At 40.6% G+C, this 10000-nt stretch overlaps 1 pseudogene; it reads right to left on the reverse strand.

Moving 5' to 3' along the window:
* Positions 1-7846: 7846 nt before the first annotated feature.
* LOC138026711 (uncharacterized skeletal organic matrix protein 5-like) lies at positions 7847-9226 on the reverse strand (annotated as a pseudogene).
* Positions 9227-10000: the final 774 nt, after the last annotated feature.

Here is a 10000-nt window from a genome sequence, read left to right on the forward strand (position 1 = left end):
TCAGGAACATTGACGTACTAAAAACATTGATCCCCTACTGACCCAGCACTGACTCCCTTACTGACCATTCCCCCTCTAGATTTCAAAAATACAATAAACACATTGTGGCCGACTTGAAGTAAATAGGAAATTACACTCACTTTCAAATTTCAAAGGTGGCGGAAGAGATTTAACCATTGATTCAACCCCATTTAATGTCAAATGACAATCCTCTCGTTGCAACTTCATACTCAGGACTAGATTCAAGAATTTTGCGAGAGTGGACGTGAATTGGAAGATAGTCAGAACTTCCTTGGTCATCTTACGAATATGTCAAGGGGAGGTACACCTAAATGAAAGTTGCCAGAATAGTCTGAAGAACTGACCTGGCAGTAAACAACTTAAAGAACACCCGGTGAATGCTTGGAATTTGTTCTTTCTCTGCGTTGGTGAACACTTGTGGGCCTGGTGTTACAGTTATGCTGTTTGTTGCAGTTCTGTTTATGTTTACCGTGTAATTAAGACATTTTAGTCTTTTTTTCTCGTAAAAATTGGCAGTAAATTGTATGTTTGGACATCCGTCTATCAAAAGAAAAAGGATTATCATTTGACATGAAAGGGGTTGATTCAATGTTAAATCTCTTCCGCCATCGGTGAGTGTAATTTCCTCGTTACTTCGCGTCAGCCACTGTGTAATTTTAAATCTTAATCTTTATTTCTCATTATGATTTTAGAGGGGGTCAGTAAGGGGGTCAGCTGACTGGGGTGAGTGTTTTGTACTAGCCCAACATTGATCCCCCTATTTCAAAAAAATAAATTTTCTATTTTTAAAATACATATTTTCTATTCGCAAATTGCAGATTCCCCAGTTTCTCATGTCGCAAAATACAGAAACCTTAAATTGTCAATTCACAAATTACAGGTTTCATTTCCCAAATTACAGATTTTAATTTCGCAAATAACAGATTCTCATTTTGTTTCGTTTCGTTTCGTTTCGTTTCGGTTCGCAAATTACATTAAGGAAAATAAGTCTTGACGCAACCACGATTCCTTGTGAAACGTTACTTGCAAGTGCTGGAATATTTCAATTTGGCGGATCTGTCAACTCAAAACATTAAAATCATATCCCATGGCTCCGTACATGGGACCAAAGCGCTGCAATGGACTGTTGCGCTTGAAAAAAAAATTACAGAAAAGGGGCTGCACAAGCAAAATATTTATGGTAATCAAAGTGTCATCGATTCAACGTCCGCTCGTGAGCAAGTTACCTTGCACGTGCAAAACAATGGCCGTCTTTTTTTTCGTTTAAGTGTGGTAGCCTTCGACAAGAAATGTGCGGATTAAACTCAAAGGCCGCATTTTATTGAGGTTAACCATTGTTTTTAGCCAAAATCCCCTCTGTAGACAGTTTACTGTTTCAAAAGATAATTACATCCATTTTGAAATAAAGTCCAGAGAAAGGAATTCTCTCCGATTTTGAGGCTCATTTGTTGGAATTCAAAAAAACGTTTCTAATTGTTATCTATGCACGTACTGCAAGCCTATTTTCTTTCCACCACGGACACTAACTCCACAAAAAACCAAACAGAACAACCTCGTTCCCAGAGCTTTTCTCCAGGGCTTTTTCTGCGCAGAGAGAGCCCAACTCTCGGCGGAGAAAAGCCTTGGCAACGACAGTTCCGTGAAGATGACAAAGAAACTAACTGTGTCGAAAATAAATTTCTATATGCGTTTAAGGCAAAACTTGGATTGTTGAGAAAAACTTGCGCTGTCGGATACCTTTTTGCCGTCAGTCTTCATCGCAAGCGTCCATCCTCCACCTCCGCATCCAAAGTTTCCCATGTGACAATAAACAGGAATCTTCTGCGACCCAAACATCAGTGGATACACTTGGCTTTTGGAGAACCTGTACCAAATAAAACCTCGTTTGTTGAAATGGTTCGGAAGCTAATACGAAAAGCTTCCCGCGTGCATTAATCCCTGATGTCTACATTTTAAAATACATATAATTCAGTATTTTCATTAGGCGCTTACTTGTGTTTTTCATACAGCTCTTTGCACGAAGACGAAGAGACAGGAACAGCAGGAACAGCTGTAGAAAGTATATAAAAAATGTCGTGATCAGAAATAACTTCATAAAGTATTTTATTTTGGATAAGGAACATCTCTGACAAAGCTGGTGATGCGATATTGGATGAATCGATATCCCCTTTCTTCCCCTTAGTCTGGTTCTATTGTAACAAAATATGTACGATTCTGCAATGGTTTACAAATTGTTAAAAATATTTAAAATACAAAAAAATAAAGCTCCACCGAACGGATATGGAGAGCCTAGTTCTTTTAAGAAAACTAAAGAACGACAGAAATAATGCCTCCACAAACACTTTGTCTACACTTTCGTTCGTACAAATTAATGATGACTTTGAAATATCACCTGTATCGGGCCTTATCCCCATATAGAACCTGGCGTCATCTGGTAGGAAGTCATGGGGTCTAGCTTCTTTAGTACTCTTATTCAGCTCGCAGATATCGCCGGTGATCATGAAATTGTAGCTTTTGCACTTCACATTATTTTGACATAGAAAGTAGTAGTCAAGAGGAGTTCTGACAGCAACTGTTTTTAAAATGTGACTCTTAAGAGATCTGCCGTACTTTGATAACTTGACCTCAGAGTGTTTGCTAGAAGCCATCAGGAACAACCGTGGAATAAAGAATATTGAAAACATCGTCAAATATCCAAGCTTTTGATCCATGTTCTCCCTAATTACAGCAGTGTCCTATTTTAAAAATAAAGTCAGGAAAATGACATTATATTGCAAAATTTGAAAAAAAATGTGTAATAATAAAGGAAGAAAGGAAAAAGTGTCAACAACCTGACAGGAATCTTTGAAGTCACTTTAGTCGAAGAATCTCGTTACAGAGAGCTCGGCTGTAGCAGTAAATTACGTCAACCAGCTCGATCTTGTATTAACCAGAGCACGAGATAGGGCCTTTTATACCTGGATTTATGTGGTGAACAATTTATGTACTCACTGGACAGGAAGCAGCTGTCTGCAGAGCACGACTACATGTATTTCTTAATTAATTGTTTTGAAAAAGGTCAACAAGTTAAAAAATAGGTGACTCATTGCGTAGGTTTGGTAGTGCAGTGACATAGCGCTTTATTCCACAACTGTCAACTGAGCTGCGTTTTGTTTTCCTGGAGATTCAAGTTGTCTATGCGAAAAATGCAGCTCTGATAGTACACGATATTGTTTTGGTACCGTATATCATTGTAGTGCCAAGGTAGATGTCTTAGGTTAATAGCCCCATGAGAAGACATGTTATTAATAGTAAACCCAGAAAGATTAAAGAAAGTAAAAGGGAATGGAGAAACCTTGGCTTTGAGGTTGACATGTTCATCATTTTCAAGATCCCTTGCAACTTCTCTATCACCACAAGTCTCTGATAGCTTTCCAAGAGAATATTTCAGTGAAGTTAGGTCCTGTCCGGCTTAGTTAGTATTTGGTCGGGGGACCTTAAAATATACGACTTGCTGTCAGAAACTTAGGACCGAAAATTCAATTTTAACGCTTAAAAAGTGGGAGCTAAGCAAGGTGCAGATTTTGTTAGCCTGCCTTACGCAAAACAAATATTGATGTACAAGTAAATAAATAGTGATATACAGTTTGTGGGAAGAGCAGTAGGAAGTTTTCAGGAAGTGTCGATCGACAATAAAATATTTTGCCATCAGCAATAAAATTTGCGACATGAAAACAACATAAATTTTGAACCGCGAATATAAAAAGTTACCATCAGCGAAAAACATTTTGGGAGATTTTTGCTCCGTTCAATTTTTGTATTGTACTTTTGGCTGCGCAAGGAAATCGCAAAATCGAAAGTGCCGTCGATTTCAGCGGCCGCCATGATCAAGTTATTGTGCGTGTTTACTAACAACTCGCGTAAAAAAGGATACATCTGTGTCAAAATGATGGCAGTACACCGGGTTCTTATTTTTGTTAGTTTGCTTTTTTTCTTTCAAGTGTTACAAATTTTGACAAAAAATGTGCAAATTCAACACAAAGAGCACAATCGCCCAATTCTTGAGGTTGACCGATGTTTCTGCAAAGTAAAAAAATAACTCTCCTAGACGAGGTTATTTATCACCAGGTAATTCCATCGTCTTGGAAATAGCACCGCTTCATTATTCACCAGCGTCACAAATTCTTAAATATATATTGACATGCAAATAAACTTTGTTCGCGTAGGATAAAATATTGTGCTACGAATATTTTGTGGTTGGACTTACTGAAGACAGTGAAATTTAATTATTAGCATCTGCGTAATTAATGTTAATTCCTTGAAGGCTTGATAAATACAGTTACAATCGCGAACAGCCTACTACGTACAAAATCCTATTATCTATAAAGGCGGCATGAATGCGCAAAAGTTTGTTTCTACGGTTTTCATTCTCGCATCTTTCAATGCTTTCCGGTTTCGCGAATGTGTTTGAACTTTTGTCAACACGAAGGGAGCGTGACAATGTGATTGGACGACTGAGGCCCGGTTCAGACACCGAGCTTTTCATGAGCCGAACCTAACTCCTTGAATTAAAGTACATGAAAAGATCGGCGTCTGAATTAATTTGAAACGGCTCACCCGTTCTTTCCTCCTGGCTTAGCTGAGAATGTCGCCTTTGGAACGCTTTTGGAACGGCTTTGATTCAGACGCCGTACTTTTCATGTGCCGATCCTTACGCATGAATTATTATAATGTATTTCGCAAGCAGTTTAGCTCAGAGAGCATGCGTAGTGGAGCTAGTATACGTCACTTGCTCAAAATGGCGACGTGGAGAGCTACTTATGCTTGTCAAAGTAGCATCAGGGAAGATGATATGTGTAGTTCGTGTTTTTCTAACACAAAAGCAGCAGCGTGAGAAGACTAACATTTAACAGCTGCTGTCTTCTTGCAAACATAAAATGCAATGCGGTCTGCATTTTGTTTCTTCAAAGTACCGCTTGCTTCCACATGGCACGTAAAATAAACATCGATTTTGGGCGACGTATGTGTAGGTTAGCAGCATCCGACATGTTTATTTACTACTCCTAAAAACTGCTGACCATTTTCACTGCTTTTACTGGAACTGTATTAGGAGCGGCCAAAAAGAACGGCTTCTGAATCAACAGGCGTACTTTTGTTAATTTGGGTCGGTCCAATTTCGAATTGAGTTCAGCTCATGAAAAGATTGGCGTCTGAACTGGGCCTGAGTCAATGCAGTCATGCCAGTAGACCCAGGAGAATAAAGAAATTTTGCGGTTGACAAACTATGGTCCGCCACCCCAGTAAGGGTCAGTTTGTTATCAACGGTCGAAGCCGTGGCCAGTTTTGTGCTAAAGCACCGCCTTTGAATGCTGTTTTGTTGCAATATTTACCGCCTGACGTTGTTCGCAGACTGCTATTGGCGTTGATAGTGGGTTGAAATTAAAGTTCAATCTTTGTCAATTGATTCTGATGTGAAATTGTGACCGTGGGAATATTTTATCCAGGAATATTTGACTCAAATTGGTGGCATCTGACAATTTAGTCTCCAGCCTTGGGATTTTATTATAACCGTTGACAACAACGAAGTTGTGAAATGGCTCAAATCGCGTCGGATCTGGAAAATAAGCACGCAGGAAGGAAGCTATCCACGATGGCAATAAAGTTAGGCTTTTTAATTGAGATTTTTTCATATGACTATCTTCTTAAGCTTTTTATCGCGATTCTCATACAAATCCTTATATTTTTGTCGGCCATGCTCACACTGAGCTTGGAGCGCCTGTGGATGATTCACATGATCGAGGTCGATGTTGTTGATTTTGGATCACACATGATCGGAGACTAACATCTTTCTTACATTTCTCAATGATTGTCAGCAGCTCCTGACAGCATTCTGACATTTTTAGATACGATCAGGAACGTTTAATGCAACGCACTGCCTGCAATTTTAGCATTTCGTTGAAGTCTTCTTAACATAAATATCAAAGATGTTTTCAGCCCATTCTCGCGCCATTTTTACCCCTGAGGCCATGCGGTCAAGGAACCTTGTGAGCACGTGCTCAACAGTGACACAAATGAGGAACCTCGTGGGAAGACCTTAGACAGAACCAAGTTGCTGACCAGCGGTTTTCGTTAAAACAATGGTTTGGTGGGGGTGCTCAGTCTCGCGGACTCAGAAAACCTGGTTGTGGTCATTGTTATTTAAGGTTTTTCAACATCGGTTACCTCGTGTCTCGAACCCAGATTTTAAAATGGTGCTTCGTCGTTTATCTGAGGGTACTGGAAAGAGATTTAGTTTTGTTAGAGTGATGATGATGATGCTGATGATAATGATGACGGTGCCACTATTAAATCCCTTATTTTCACTTACATATCCACGTTTTAGGGCTAGGGAAGTGATAAATTTACGATTTATGACAAATTCAAAAAGGAAAGTATTTGAGGATTCGATCTAATTCTCCATTAGGGCGTGGGATTACAATTTTGGAGGACCATGGCTGTCATTCTTATGTGGGACTGACTACAAACTCACCCCTTCTGAGGATAAGATGGGGTGAAGGTTGGGCACAAGACACTTTCAAAGAGCTGTCTAACGTAGAGGCCTTACGAATAGCCGCATAAAGGTTTCTCCGTTTACTTCCAGTTAAGGACGATGCCTACTATTGTTATTGCGCATACGTTCTGCGCATCTCGAGATACTCGGATATGCTATAGGTGATGCTTAACAATAAGGGATATTTTGGTGCGGTTTAAACTATCCGGATAAAGTAGATCTTAGTAAGCACTCTTGGTATCCAAAAATAAAATTGGAGTGGGGGGGGGGGGGGGGTAAACATACATTTTTGAGAGATAATTTAGCATCAGTTTGAGAAAGAACGCCATACATTGCTTTGTATTTTAAGGCTTTTTACAAGTATTATTCATGAATTATCTTTGAAAAATGCTTGGTTACTCCTAATTTTTCCTGCATAATCACAAAACGGGGCAAATTTATCTCTCAATTAGTAGGCAACGTCCTTAATTAATACCGGTACTGACGTATTATTTGGGAGGCGCAGTGGCCTCATGGTTAGTGCGCTCGACTCCGGATCGAGTGGTCCGGGTTCGGGTCCTGTCTGGGGACATTGTGTTGTGTTCTTGGGCAAGACACTTTACTCTCACGGTGCCTCTCTCCACCCAGATGTATAAATGGGTACCGGCGAATTTAAGGCTGGTGGTAACCCTGCGATGGACTAGCATGCCATCCAGGGGGAAGTAGAAATACTCCTTGTCGCTTCATGCTAAGGAAACCGGGGATAAGCTCCGGCGTGTTGGGCTACTTGGTTCGGAAAGCGCTTACTGATGTATTTGATGCGCTTCCATTCCGCGATTTTCTTAAAATCGTAAAGAGCAAAGAAACTTAGTTAGCAGTGGAAATGGAATATACTTTGTGTTTTATGGACAGTAGGGACTACAATGTTTTTAGCCTTGCTATTTAAAGTCATTCGAGTAATGGAAATCCTTCAACTTTTGACAATTGTTTCTTGATACTGTGATAACAATTTTCCCTAAGGGCTGGTTCCCAATAGCGCGTTTTTCATTTGTTTTGCCAGAAATGGTAAATCGTACAGCTTGGCGGGGTGAGACCGTAATGTGAGAGGCTGGCAAATATTTGTCAGACTGTACCAAACTTCAAAGGAGTCGGCCGATATTTTTCGTACGGATAAGACATTATATTCCGACAAATGAAGCTCGAGATCCAGCCCTAAGATTGATTTTTGTTTCGACGCTAAGCAAGTCTTGAGAATGGAATGACTCTTTTATTTCATCAATGACTCTTTTCAAAAGTCAAATACAGAAACATGCCTGTCTACTGAACCAAAATATATCCCATGGCTTTAATGTTTTTGTCCCCATTATCTGAACTATAACGCTCTAATGCGAAGTTCCCACATGTGTTGGAATCATTACGATGCCCGACGGTACCAAACCCAATTCTAGAGTCTGTGGTTCCGCAGTCATCCTCGTTGTTTCCAATAATGCCGATTCTTGCTTTGGAGAAGCCTTTTGATGAGCCAGCGACATTGAATCCTTCCATGTTACAGTTGGCCTGCAAGGACGCTTGAGAACCAATCAGCGTCTTCCATGTGTTGGGGCTCAGTAATGTGGAGCGGTATTTGCCGTCAGCTATTAGTGAATGCAGAGACTGGGCCTGCTTGTTGATGACCAGAAACTTGATTGGCTGACCAGGGATCTTCATACCGAGGCAGATCTTGGAGAAAGACGTGTTCCAGTAGGTCGGTAGCTTGGTCTCTTCAAAGTCAAACCCAGTCTTCCCTCCTGGGAGGTTGTAGAAGTCTTTGTTGCTCCACAAGGCCGAATCATAATGAAAGGTTTTCTGAAATAAAAACAAAAAAAAACAAAGAATTAGCTGCACGCGCACCACCGCAGAAGAAAGCCCTGAGAACGAGGTTGGTATAAGTTGGCAAAGGAGTTGATTGCAGAAGATGTCAAAAATAAATATCTATGCGGTTAGCGAAGAACTCAGTCGATTGTTGAGAAAAACTTGCGCTGTCGGATACCTCTTTGCCGTCAGTCTTCATCGCAAGCGTCCATCCTCCACCTCCGCATCCAAAGTTTCCCATGTGACAATAAACAGGAATCTTCTGCGACCCAAGCATCAGTGGATACACTTGGCTTTTGGAGAACCTGTACCAAATAAAACCTCGTTGAAATGGTTCGGAAGCTAATACGAAGAGCTTCCCGCGTGCATTAATCCCTGATGTCTACGTTTTAAAATACATTTAATTCAATACTTTCATTAGGCGCTTACTTGTGTTTTTCATACAGCTCTTTGCACGAAGACGAAGAGACAGGAACAGCTGTAGAAAGTATATAAAAGATGCCGTGATCAGAAATAACTCCATAAAGTATTTTATTTGGATAAGGAACATCTCTGACAAAGGTGGTTGAGCGGTATTGGATGAATCGATATTAGATGGGATGCCAATCGCTAACAGCGACCAGAAAAAACCTACTAGACCGTCAAACGCGATGTTTTCTTCTCCTCTCGTCAACTTCTCGTCTGCTTGTATTCTATCAATTAAACCATCGAAATGACCGATTGATTTTCAAAAATCAGCTTACCTAGTGATTAATTCTTGACTACTGTAACGAGACTTTCCAGTTTATTTTGCAGCGTTTTAATAGCCTCGTTGGCTCCCGAATCCTAAAGCAAGTTGCACATCATTTGCAAAGCATAACATGGCTGAACGGATTGGCGCAAGAGTTGTCGGATCTATCTGCATTTACAGCCATCGAGAAAAAGACTGGAACGAAATAAACGCTAAGACTTAAGCGCATTTTGTACCAGATAAGAAAGCTCGCCCGGTTAACCAAGATTCCAAAATTCCTTGCTTCCCAAGTAGTAGTGCGGTACTAACTTAAATTAGGAAATTAATAGCGGAGCTCCGCGCGCACCATACTTAAGAAAATATGTGAGAAAATTTGGTTATATGGCCATGACGTCATCGACCGTCCGTCCGTCCGCCCCTTCATGTATGCCAATGTGACCAGTACACGTAACCATATCACGGGCTCAAGTTTAGAGCTCATCCAGGAGGCAATACTCCATTTTAACTATTTTACATGGCGCAGAATGGCTATTGTTGGTAGGACATATACTTGCTTTCTGGCATAAATTACTTTTGTCTCACTTGAACTCCCATGTGGGTTCTTAATAGACTCCAATTGGTTGCGGTTAGTTTCTTACAAATGCAAATCTACAGGAAAATGCTGGGAGGTGCGAATACCGAGTGGAATAACTGTCCATCAAGTGTACAAGCAGAGTTAACTGAATAGAGTGTAATGTGAAGTGCTAGATTTCAATCCCATATGAACCATGTGAGCGTTAGCCCTACTGATGGAAATGGGCCCACACAAGGACAGAGAAAAACTCTGACCAGGGTGGGAATTGAACCCACGACCTTCGGGTTAGATCTCCGCCGCTCTACCGACTGAGCTA

Source organism: Montipora capricornis, chromosome 12, assembly GCF_036669925.1.
Source record: "Montipora capricornis isolate CH-2021 chromosome 12, ASM3666992v2, whole genome shotgun sequence".
NCBI lineage: Eukaryota > Metazoa > Cnidaria > Anthozoa > Scleractinia > Acroporidae > Montipora > Montipora capricornis.